Source organism: Watersipora subatra, chromosome 10, assembly GCF_963576615.1.
Source record: "Watersipora subatra chromosome 10, tzWatSuba1.1, whole genome shotgun sequence".
Lineage (NCBI taxonomy): Eukaryota > Metazoa > Bryozoa > Gymnolaemata > Cheilostomatida > Watersiporidae > Watersipora > Watersipora subatra.
In genome coordinates this window covers 20,955,419-20,969,439 of record NC_088717.1, presented here as the reverse complement: position 1 = coordinate 20,969,439, position 14,021 = coordinate 20,955,419, and positions in this window count along the sequence as shown.

The window sequence follows — 14,021 nt, the reverse complement described above, 5'->3', positions numbered from 1 at the left end:
ATACAAAGATGTTTTCACCGGCTTGGGTAAATTAGCAGGGGAGTACGATATTGAAGCTGATGAATCTGTCAGACCTGTTCAGAATAGGCCAAGAAGAATACCTTTTGCGCTTAGGGCAGATCTAGCCAAAAAGTTGGATGCTTTAGAAAAACAGGAGATTATAGCTAAAGTGGACAAACCCACTCCGTGGATTTCAAACCTTCTGGCCATGAGGAAACCGTCAGGGTCTATTCGAGTTTGTTTAGATCCAACTGATCTCAACAAGGCAATACAAAGAAATCATTACCCATTACCAACTTTGGAAGATGTGTTACCAACATTGAAGAATGCCAAGGTGTTTTCGTTGGTGGACGCTAAGGATGGTTTCCTGCAGATTGAGCTGAGTGAAAGGAGTAGTTTCCTTACTACGTTTTGGACACCTAAAGGCAGATATCGATGGAAAAGAATGCCCTTTGGCTTGAGTAGCAGTCCAGAAGAGTTTCAGAGACGTTTAAATGTAGCGCTAGAAGGCATTGAGGGATTAGCAGTTGTGGCAGATGATGTGTTGATAGTGGGCCGAGGACAGAATATAGATGAGGCAATGAGAGATCACGATAAAACCTTTGTAACTTTACTTCAGAGGGCCCGTGAGACAGGGCTAAAGCTGAATAAAGAGAAACTGAGATTAAGATTGAGAGAAATACCATACATAGGACATATCTTATGTGAAAGCGGAGTAAAAGCAGATCCCAACAAACAAAGGGATATAGTTGATATGCAAACTCCAAAGACAGTAGAGGAGCTTCGGAGGTTTTTAGGCTTTGCAAATTATCTTAGCAGGTTTATGCCCAATCTAGCCACGGTTACAGAGCCGCTGAGAGCACTGTTAGGCAAAGGGGCCGACTTCAAGTGGAAGCAAAGACAGGAGAAAGCATTCCAAGAAGTGAAACAGTTGGCGCTGAGTGGTGAAACCCTTGGTTATTTTGATCATACCAAACCTATTGTTTTGCAGTGTGATGCCAGCACTGTTGGGCTTGGGGCAGTACTATTACAGGACGAAAAACCCATTGCTTATGCTTCTCGCTCATTGACCAAATGTGAAAAGAACTACGCACCCCTTGAATTAGAGTGCTTAGCCATGGTCTATGGTTGCCATCGGTTTGACCAATACATTTATGGCCACCCAGATGTGACAGTTAACTCAGATCACCAACCTTTAGAGTCCATAATGCGAAAGTCATTGCTACAGACACCTAAGAGACTACAGAGGATGAGATTGATGTTGCAGCGATATGATGTCAAGGTGACCTATTGCCCAGGGGCCAAGCAGGTGATAGCAGATATGCTTTCCAGAGCACCTTTGAAGGGTGACAGTTTAGTAGATATGGGACAAGAACAGGTGTTTCAGCTAAAAAAATGGGAAGTTCGAGCGTTAGAGATTGAAACTGTTAATCCAGAACAGTGTTCACAAGTAGGTGATAGGAAATTAGAGAGGGTGAGAGAAGCAACCAGTGGAGATGCAGAGCTGGTGATATAGGGCCAGGTGGTGAAGCAGGGATGGCCAGACAACAAGGATGAGGTGGATGCGAAAGTGAGGAGCTATTGGAATTTTAGAGATGAGATTGCTAGCTTTAATGGCATTTTGTATAAGGCAGAGCGAATAATTTTGCCAAAAAGCATGAGAAAGGAGGTGCTGAATAGTCTTCACAGCAGCCATCAGGGTATTGAGGCAACTCTGAGACGAGCGAGAGATAGTGTTTATTGGCCCGGCATCACAGCAGATATAAAACAGCCAATTGGAGAGTGCCAGGGCTGTCAGGACAACAGAGGGAGTCAGACAAAAGAATCACTGAGGTCTCACTCGATACCCAACAGGCCCTGGGTTAAGCTGGGTATGGATTTGTTTCAAACAAGAAAACAGGAAAATTATGTGATTATGGTGGACTATTTTTCAGACTACTTCGAGATAAACAAATTACCGAATCTTGAGGCAGGAGCTGTGATAACAGTTATGAAAGAGCAGTTCGCGAGACATGGTATACCGGAGGTAGTACACTCTGATGGTGGGCCACAGTTTACGTCAGATATGTTTGCCAGATTTGCACGTGACTGGGGGTTTCAGCACACCATATCTTCACCGTATCATGCACAGTCTAACGGGAAGGCAGAGTCGGCTGTTAAAATAGCGAAAAACATGCTGGACAAGGCTGACAACATATATGCAGCACTGCTGGAGTGGCGGAATACTCCTTCGTACATTACAGAGAGCAGTCCAGTACAGAAATTGTTCAGCAGGCGCACTAGGGCCACGGTTCCACAACCAATACAGTCTCTAATACCTCAGATCCTAAGTAGGACACACGTAGTGGATAGAAAGAAGTGGGGTAATTTCAAAGCACAGCAGAACTATAATGTGGTAGCCAAAGACTTACCTGTCCTTCATGTAGGACAACCAGTATATGTTCAAGATTTGAGAAGGTATACCAAGGGAAACTGGAATGGGGGTAAAGTTATAGGCATATGCTCTGACCGTTCATATATAGTCGAAACTGGAGGCAAAATGCTAAGACGAAATCGACGTTATTTGATGCCTGCAGCCACTAAAGAGGGCCCTAGTTGTGTGAGGGGTGAAAGAGATGATCAGTTATCTGCTGCAGAACCCCCGACTCAAGTTCAAATACCTGTTAATCGTCAGAATTGTGTGAGGAGTGAGAGAGCAGATGAAGGGATATCTGTTGCTGAACTCCCGACTCAGACAAGGGTTTGTGAGAGAAGCGAGAGAGCAGATGTGGGGATATCTGTTGCTGAGCCTCTGGACCCTTCTCAGTCAGCTTCAACAAACAATGTACCAACTAAGACTCGGAGTGGAAGAGTTAGCAGAATGCCACGACACTTAAGTAATTATGAGTAGACTGCCAGGATATCAATACACGGACAATCATAAGTTAGACACTTGAACAGTGGATTACATAACAATACTCGGTATATACATATTAGTAGTTAACGCTCATTTGTTTTATTTTGCTTGTCATTGCTTATTTGGTAGTACGCATAATAGTTTGACTAAGCTTCATATACCTGTGGGGGGTCCGAGGGGGATGTTACAATACCACTTGTTAGTAGGCTGTCGGGTCAAGGACATAGGGCACTTCCTGTTGTGCGCGGCATGGTCGGGCTGATACAATATACTTTTATTATATACTTACGATATACTTACAATATACTTGCAATTTAGCCGCCTCTAAACAAGGATGACAGTCTGGTAGGAAAAGTCATAAAATTGAATAATAATTATTGTTGTGGAAGTCAGCGCTGACTAGCCACTAGCAAGTGGGTTCTGCGTACAAGTTGTCTTATACCGAATGAGTAATAGCTCTCATGCACAACTGTAATTGTTGCAAACAAAGGGTCTGGTGAATAATGGCTTTTATTCACACAAGCTCTATAAACATGAAAAGGTGTAACAATTAGAACAGTTCACTACAATCAAGCGTAATGCTGAAATGAGTTAAAGAATAAATACTCAAAACAGTTACACTTGTAAATGTAAGAATGTTAAGCAATATATATGTTACCAAAGATATACAAAGCTGCACAAAGGTAAATTAATGTTACTGCACTGTCCTTAATGCAGATTATGAACGTAACTCTCAGTCTTTATTTCAGTTGTTTGTACTCTGTATCGCTAGCTCTGTGCTCTTTGTTTTCCCGTCTTAACACTGAAGCACCTTTGCTTATATAGCAAGGGCTGAGTGTTAATCAACGGGCTTTCCACGGAAGCTGGCTTTTAATTATAGGGCTAATCTGAGAATAGCTAAATGCTTATGGCAATTAAAGCAGCTCAGCTTAGTAAATCCATCACATTATTGTGGTGATGAATTTTATTACCAACCAAAAGCAATAACAACCCGGTGCCATGGCCACCGCGGCACCGCGTGCTATAAATACTTGAATTTTAATATTGGTACCAATCAGTCACTGCGGCTTTGACGTCATTGATAGTCTAGGAAACAAATGGCAGCAAGCGATCAAATTACATTATTGATCTAGCCTACACATTTCTACCTGCGGTTCACAAATACAAACTACCGTACTTTTCGGACAATTAGCAGCTACTTTTTTCTGATGATTTGAGCCATGCGGCTTATAGGTAGGCCTACAAGGGTGCGGCTAATCACTGTGGCTTTTTCTTTCACCGTTAGGGCGCACTAACGCACTAACGGGAATCTCCAATTAGTGCACTTTTTGCTGTGAAAGAAAATACGAAACAATGCCTCACGGTACTGTCCCGTTAGGCACTAAGTTAAAAAGCGTCGGATAATACGAAACTGTGCCGTTCTGCACTGTTCCGTTTTAAATGGCGTTAAAAAGCACAGTCCTTAGTTCTGCAGCCTATAATAAGGTGCGGCTTATGTATTGTTTTATTATCGTTTTTGGAAAATAAAGCACATGTAGCTTATATAGAGGTGCGGTTTATAGTCCAAACAGTACGGTAGTCCCAAATTGAAAAATATTTCGTACCAGCGAACTGGACCTGAGGAATCTAATGTTTGTTCCACTGCATTTATTTTCACATCACTGTATTTTCGCACTCATCAGAGCTGCGAAATTAAGTTCCAGCGAAATTTTACTCTGTATGCTACTCACGAAACTAAATACTAGCGAAATATAAGTGTCCTAGGGTAATTATCTCTCTCACCAACCTAGCTGATCCGCAACACTAATTAATGACTTCAATCTAAATACAATCAAAAAAGCTAACAACATCCATTTTAGACCAACATAAACATAAAATAACACCTTACAAACTAAAATCACCAAATTCCTGTATTACCATCCAGGTGAGAAACAAACCCAGAACAGAGAATATGGTAAAAATTTATCTGGCACTCTATTTGGTAGTTCATTAGCACGACTCACTATTCATCACGCCACAGTCAATGAAAACACCATCATGATGAAAAGCGCACAACTGAACTGTGATAGTTCTCTACTATATTAGGGTATTCCAAAATCTTATTAAGGTGCAAAAGTATAAAGGCTCACAAAAACTGACAGAAAGGTCTGCACAATGAGGATAGAATTTGAAAAAAGAACAATCAAATGCAAGCCTTAAATGACGGAGTTATTTTACTATCACAATCAATCATATACCACTGTGAGAAAAGAAACAAAAATGGATGACTTGTCACACAGTACCATCTCAGTTATGATTGCTTCTCTCAATGTTCGTGGATTAACTGATAATATTGATCCAGTCACATGCATACTATCTAGACACAAATTTATTTATGTCTATCTGAAACATTTCTGAAGATTGAATACCATAGCAGTTATTTTGACATTCTTGAATTGTTGATGGGGAAGGAGAGGATAGAAAATTAAGGTTAAGGTCTGCTACATTGACAAATCTATTGATTTTGATTTTTTAACCGTTCCTCATCTAGGTGATGCAGTGCCTAAAGAGATCGAACACACTCATCAAAGCTGTTTTATTTTCTCATGTGTATTCCACCGTCAAACTCATTTTCCTCATGGAATAAAAAGTTCAAGCCCGATTCCGAGATCTGTTATTTTATATGTAGATAATGTTTAGTGATAGATTTTATTGTTAACTCATTTTAATTTCAACTCGGAAAAGTAGAGAAAAGATCTTATAGATCCACTCTTGTTAACTCAGGTGATTTCTATTGTTACTCGTGTAGTCAATACTTCCTGTACCAGTATAGATCAAGATTAGACAAACAATGTCTAACATTACCATTATCGGAAGATTCATCTCATATTCACCAGTGACTGCTATTTAATTTCTGTAACAAGAAATCTGGTGTCGCACTCCAAAGCAAAAGCTTTAGCACACAAGCATCATATCTGGACTATTCATCATTCTCTGCGGAAATAATTAGTAGTGCATTCACAAGTGCGCCTTGGCACAACCTTCTTTCACACAAACATGTCAATGCCCTGGATGTCAAATTTGACTTACCATAGCCTAATTTCAAAGATAGTTTGCAAACAGGCACGGTATGTGAAAAGGAAACTACTACCTCCATAGATGGATCAGGAAGTACAACTATATTTTAAGGAGAGAAGTCGTCTAATGTGTGATGGAGACTAGGTATTTTAAAAGATGAAAGAAATCTTGTCACAAGTCCGATAAATTCTGAGAAGAAGCACTACATAAATGAGACCATTTAACAATCCAAACCAGATGACACAAAACTAATTATGAAATTTTTTTGGTGTGAAGCTGGAGAAAAAATCATAACAACATTCAAGGAATGTCAGCAGAAATTTGAACTGTCCCTTTGCATCATTTGTATTGAAACTGTACTCTTTGCTTCCCGACAGCAGTCATGATAGCTTAATAGTTATGATGCTGGAAAGGTGATGCTAGAAAAGTTTTCTAAGTTCACACTTGAGTTATGTTTCAAATATATTTACTTCGTTTTTAATAGAAAAGCTACTAGCCCAGATGACATGTCTGTAAGAATGTTGAAAGCTACTCTCCCTTACATTAGCCATATTATTACAGACATGTTCAACTGAATCTTAATAGATGGTATATTTCCAAACTGCTGGAAAATAGCAAGGGTTCTACTTATATTTTAATCCGGACGCCGTACAAATCCTAAAAACTTTCATTCCACATATACATGTATACTGCCGATTAAATCAAAAATATTTGAGAAACGTTAAATTGAAAACTTCCAGGATTATCTGCTAGACTCATCGCCTCAGCAGCTTCATCCCCTACAGTTTAGTTTCAGATGCTGTCATACGTGCTGTGATGTAGTGTGGTCATTACTATATCATTACACTCAAAGAAAAAAATTGAGGTGTTTTAACTGCTTTGATATTTTTGTTTTTGATATCTTTTTATTATGTCAACCATAACATGCTAATGCTGCAGCTAACAGCGATCGGAACCACATGCTCTCTAGTAAACTTACTTGCTTCTTTCCTATCAGATTGTGAACAGTTTGTACATAAATGACTTGCTTACATTGTCCTTGTTAAGTACTGCATATGCATACGCTGATGACATTGTTTTCATCTGAAGCAACAATCCCACCACTTTGCTGCCTAAACGAGAGTGTGATCCTGATATCAATAAAGCTCTACCGTGGTGTACCACCAATTGTATGAAGATGAATATGCAAAATTCACACCTTTCTTTAATCAGTCATTGCAAAGCGAATTCCATATCCTTCAATTTACATGTTGGCGATAACGTTCTATTACGGCGAGGATCCAGTAAACTATTTGGGTTCATCATAAGCGATTATCCTATATGGTCTAAGCCTATTGATCATGTTTACAGCAAGCTTTTATCAAACACATTTCTTTCGAGGCAATGTATATATTTTGTAAACAGTAAGACAGAGCATTGATATATTTTCATTTTGTACATTCTCATATTATCAATGACGAAAATGGTAAAATATATATTTCCCTGTCTCACAACATTGACAACAGAAAATGATATTTATCTTAAATAAACCTATACTAAAATTGTGTCTTACCAATCACGTGTTCCAGCTTTCCGCACTTCCACTAAGCACATCGCAAAATCTTTAAACATTTTGCCTTATCCCAAACCTGCTAATTTATGCCTTTGTGCTACAGGTTTCAAAATGCTGCATAAACTATGCCCAGAATATTTGTATTTGTCTGCCATCACATATGACCATTTTTTATTTGTGGCAGCAACATACTACATTCGCCATCGTGTGTTTCAGCTACGGAACTTTCTGTTATTACACCTTTCATATCACTATTTGACTACTCTCTGCAAAACTATTAGATTACTGACTTTTAAAACATGTTTGTTCAACTCGCCTAATATTTCTTGATTTCTGTCTGTTCATTATCTTCCTTTTCACTTTTCGATCTGTAATTATAAACATCATTTTGTTGATGATCACCAAGGCTAATGGAAGGTTATACTTACAAACATAAACTCAGCTCTATGTGAAGAACAAAAGTTGCTTCATGGAAATGGAAATGGACAATTTACTGGCTACATCACAAAAAGCAAATTACATGTATAATATTAATATATATCCCATAATAGGGTGAGGGGTAGCCATACTCGCCAGTGTTTCAGGTGCAGGCTATGTCACTAAAATGGTTTGGAGCACTCAGAGCTAGAACTTGTCATCCTCAAAGGTATAGTAAAAGTAGTTATATGGTAAATAATAAAAATCACTCCTCTTGAACTCAAGTGGTACTAATGCTGGATCAGGTATTATAGTTTAGTGGGTCTTCCAGCCAGAATCTGTACATCACATGATAATATTTTGAAAGGAAAACTCAAGCAACTAGAGTTTACCTGTGCATAATGCTCAATGGACTATGAATATATTTTAGGCTTGGCCGTTCCATAGACGATGTTCTCCAGTAATGTCTGGAAAACAGCAGCCAGCCCAACATTCCTCTAGCGATGATGGTCAGTGCCCTAAACCACTGCCACGTAGACCTCTTACAGTGAGTTTTTATTTCAAAATATGGTAGGATCCTAAAAAATAATAAATTTTCGAAGTTTTTAAGAACAGGCAAAATAATCATCTAGTTTAGTTGAGCATTCAGGTTTCTGTCATTAATTTGAGGAAACATGTTTTTAAACTATAATATGTAATTAATAAACATCAAAGAAATATATGGTTAAAATAGAGAGGTGAGAGTTTAACCGTTTTTGGAGGAACATCGTGAAAATCGTTTTCTTATTTGTACTTTCCAAAACAAGTATTTAGTGCTTATTGTGATTAAGTGGTATGAATACTTTTTTTAGAGACAAAGCAAAGAATAAATGTAAAATCTGCGTATTTACTAACTATAAAAAATCTTAACGTATTATTTGCTATGTTTCTTTTTAGCTGTTATTGCTTTTATAAGTAATGTGTCATCATTAAAAAGTGATAGCTCCCATTTGGGTACAAGTTTATTGAGGTGATAGACTAATTAATTTTAATCTATGTGATCACTGATTTTTGGTTTACGCCAATCAATTTAATGCCTATTAATGCTTATGCCTATAACGGGCATTTCAACATGGCTTATGCATCTTGAAAAAATGAAGATGCGTGTAAACAGTTCCTGAAATAACACAACAGAGACTTATATGCAAAAACTAAATTGAACTGATAATACAAGCAAGAGTCATGCGCAAAGGTATGGAGCCATCTGCGATAATTTAGTAGTTCTGAAATTAAAAGCAATTAAAATTCAACAATGAAGAATCCACATTGGAAAGGTTTTGATCTAAGAACCTGTCAGTCTGCAGACCAGTGATCTAATCCACCACAATATTCAACAGATTTATGTAATGAATGATTGTGATGACATTCATTACATACGTTAAAATGCTCACTCTTTACGTGTATGCAGGTCATTACAATTATCAAGTTGGCTTCTAACGGCTGTTTAGACTACTCGCTTATGATGTAAGTTACTCAAATTCATAGGGTAACATGGAGTATTCATATCATGTATACCAGTATCTATATTTTTCAATGTTGGTAAGTGTGTCACTCTAAGTTATATAGTTATCAAAATTCCTCATTCTGATGGATTTGAACCCCTACAAATGCATTCACAAGGTTTTTATCTGAGCGCTCTACCACTGAGCTACAACGGCATATTGATCAAAGACATTATCATATACCCTATACCGTAAGACACGCTAATTATTTTAGCTTTGCGCCCACGCGTAATGATGCCCTTGTTAAAAAATATTTTTCGTAAGGTTCCATTACTATATCTACGGTCAAGACCGAGCCTTCTCACGCGGACAATTTTATTATCTCCGTGGGAAGAGCCTCGGCATTCTCTCTCTTTTCAGTCAGACAAAGACAGTACAAAATCTCATTTTTACATTTGTGCCGGTATCGAGAGGTATCAGTATCGTCCTATTTACAGTTTTGATGGATAGCTTCTGCTGGAACAGTAACCTTTTTATACACACACTTCTATGTTAGAACTGTTATTATTAATTCTACATAAATTATTCAGGATTTATATTTTGTTTTCTCAGTTCATATTCATTGTATCATTACCAAATCATATTTTATCCTATTTGTAGCAAAACAGACTTCACTAAGCCATTACTTGCTTGTTATTTCACATTTACATCTAAAACCTTTTTTAGTTGTTTTATTTTTTCAATTTAATCAACTTGCACTAAACATTTTCAATTTAAAATTTTCAATTCAAAACATTTAAAATTTATTTGACTTGCACGAAACATTTTTATTATGATATGAAGTTGGAAAGTTACAGTTGTTTGACAGAGTTTGAAAACTTTTACAATTGTTGTTATTTTCTTTAAAATTATTTCGATTACTCAAAACACTTTTCTCATGATATGGTGTTGGATTGAGCCACCAACACGTAGTGGCGTACAAAACGTCTTACACTACAGGTAACAACAATCCCTAATTCAGGGAGCACTGCGTTGGACTGAATTACCAACACGCAGCGGCGTACGAGACGTCTTACGCTACAGGTGACAACCGACTACTAACTTCGGGTAGCACTGCGTTGGGGCGAGTTACCAACACGCAGCGGCATACAGAATGTCTTATGTTACAGGTAACAAGCCACCAACTCGGGCAACCTTACGTTAGATTGCGTCACCAACACACAGCGGCGTACGAGACGTCTTACGCTATAGGCAACACAAATGGCTCGTCTCTAGACAGGGGTCGACCCCTGGTCGACAGGTTGACAGTCTACAGCAAGGTCGACAGGGTCGACAGCCAGTAGAGGTCGACAGGTCGACTTGTCCGAATATACCGAGCAGCGCTTAGAGGCAAAAATGCCGAGATACTTGCAGCAAATCAAGTAATTCTCCTTATCAGAAAAACTGAAGAGAGAGATGGTTCATGGAACAACATGTATTTCAGAACGAAATAATAAGGCTGATGCCTTCCTTTATATACTATAAGATATGCAAATTAGTGGAACATAAGGCCAACCCATGAGGGCGTGGCTAATCGGAAAAAGAAAAAACGTTATTTACTTGGTGGCAAATCCACCACAATATTTAGTTTAAATGTTAGAATGGGAAATGTTTTTATAGGTGTTAAATACAAATAAATTTTCTGTGCTAAGAATTTTATTACTCGGGCAACGCCGATTGGTACAGCTAGTATATGTATATACATGTATATGTATACATATATGTGTATGTATACATATTCATGTATATGTATATGTATATACATATACATATTACATATGTATATGTATATACATATACATATACATATGTATATGTATATGTATATACATATACATATATGTATATACATATACATATATGTATATACACATATATGTATATACATATACATATATGTATATTTATATGTATACATATATGTGTATGTATACATATTCATGTAGGCTATGTAGATGTATACATATACATATGTATACATGTATGTATACATATGTATATGTGTGTATACATATGTATTACATATGTATATATACATGTATACATACATACATATGTATTTATACATGTTTGTATACCAATGTATTACATACATATAGACATATGTATGTATACATGTATGTATACATATGTATGTATACATACATATTTATACATGTATGTATACATACATCTATACATATGTATGTATACATGTATATATATACATACATATGTATATGTATATATATATATATATATCCATGTATATATATACATATATATATATATAAAATTGTTTCCTCACCCCGGATACCCCGTATGGGTGGTAAATTCTGCTCTAACTCGGGTCTCCTACCAGAGACATGGGAGTTTGAGCACTCGCCTCAAGATCTTAGCTGTTCCCAATAGAGCACTTTTTTGCAACTCACCTGAGTTGATTGTTGTTGGTATTTGGGCAAGCCACATTTTATGCGCCGGTGTTATTGCGCCCAGTGCCCCAATGACTACTGGGATATATATATATAATATATATCCATGTATACACATTTATACGTCGATCCACGTATAAATATAAATTAATATATACATATATACATACATACTGTACATATATGAATAAATACATATACATACATGAATATGTATTTATTCATATAACTACATATACATGTATGTATAAGTATCTTTTTGGATATAAATGTATAAGTATATCGATTTATGAATATGTATACGCACACAGATTTATATATACGAGTTATTTATATTATTTATAATTCATATGTATATATATTTATATGTATGTATACACACATACACACTCACACACGCGCACACGCGCACACACACACACACACACATACGCGCACACACACACATTTACCAAAATATTCTAGGAGATATTTCATAATATGATGAGGGGTAACTATTTTCACGAGTGTTCAAGGTACTGATACTCTGAAATACTCAAAATTGTGTGAGGGGTAGCGATATTCACTGGGGTTTTAGGTAGTGATATTCAGATATTACCATCATGTCGATACTGGGATGGCTACACATGTATTTTAGGTCAGGTCTTCTCATAGCGAAGGTTCTACAGTGGTGTCTGGGAAGCAGCATCCAGTCAATACTTCCTTTAGAGATCATGCACAGCCACCTAAACCACTGCCTCAGAAGACTCTTAGAGTGAGCTCTGATTTAAGAATATGATGGGTTCCAGATGAATTATTCAAATTTTCAGTAACTTTACGAAGAAACAAAATTATTTTAGTCGAAAGTTCAGCATTCTGCCAATTATTTGGAAAAAACAAATTTATAAACTATAATATGTAATGAATAAACTCTAAAGAAATATATGATTAAAATAGAGTGGTGGGAGTCTAGTTGTTTTTATAAGAAAATAGTGAAAATTGTCTTTTAGTTGTACAGAGTAAAAACTTGGGTACAGTTAGGGTTTATTGACGGTGGATAACTTCCTATAAGAGAATGTATAATTAAATGACACCTCCCCATTTTTATAGACAGTTTAGTGTTTGTAGGCTGCCATAATTGCCCACATTGTATATTGTACACACAAAGGTGATTGGTTTCTGTTCTGTGACAAAACAGGTTAATAGATGATTGGGTACTGTTCTGTGATAACTCGGGTTAATAGATGATTGGTTACTGTTCTGTGACAACTCTGGTTAAAATATGATTGGTTACTGTTCTTTGATAACTCAGGTTAATAGATGATTGGTTATTGTTTTGTGACAACTCAGATTAATATATGGTTAGATACTGTTCTGTTACAACTCAGATTAATAGATGGTTGGTTACTGTTGTCTGAGAATTCTGGTTAATATATAATTGGTTACTGTTCTGTGACAACTCTGGTTAATCGATGATTGATTACTGCTCTGTGACGACTCTGGTTAATAGATGATTTGTTACTGCTCAGTGACAACTCTGGTTCATAGATGATTGGTTACTGTTCAGTGACAACTCTGGTTCATAGATAATTGGTTACTATTCTGTGACTACTCAGGTCAATAGATGATTAGTTGCTGTTCTGTGCCAGCTCTTGTTAATATATGATTTGGTTAATATATGATTTGGTTAGTATATGGTTAGATACTGTTCTGTGACAACTCTGGTTCATAGATGATTGGTTACTGCTCTGTGACAACTCTGGTTAATAGATGATTGGTTACTGTTCGGTGACAACTCTGGTTCATAGATGATTGGTTGCTATTCTGTGACAACGCAGGTGAATAGCGGATTAGTTACTGTTGTTTGACAACTCAGGTTAATGGATGATTGGTTACTGCTTTGTGACAACTCTGGTTAATAGATGATTTGTTACTGCTCCATGACAAATCTGGTTAATAGATGATTGGTTACTATTCTGTGACAACTCAGGTCAATAGATGATTAGTTACTGTTCTGTAAAAACACAGGTTAATAGCTGATTAGTTACTGTTGTTTGACAACTCAGGTTAATAGATGATTGGTTACTGTTTTGTGACAACTCTGGTTAATAGATGATGGGTTACTGTTCTGTGACAACTCTGGTTAAAATATGATTGGATACTGTTCTGTGACATATCTGGTTAATGGA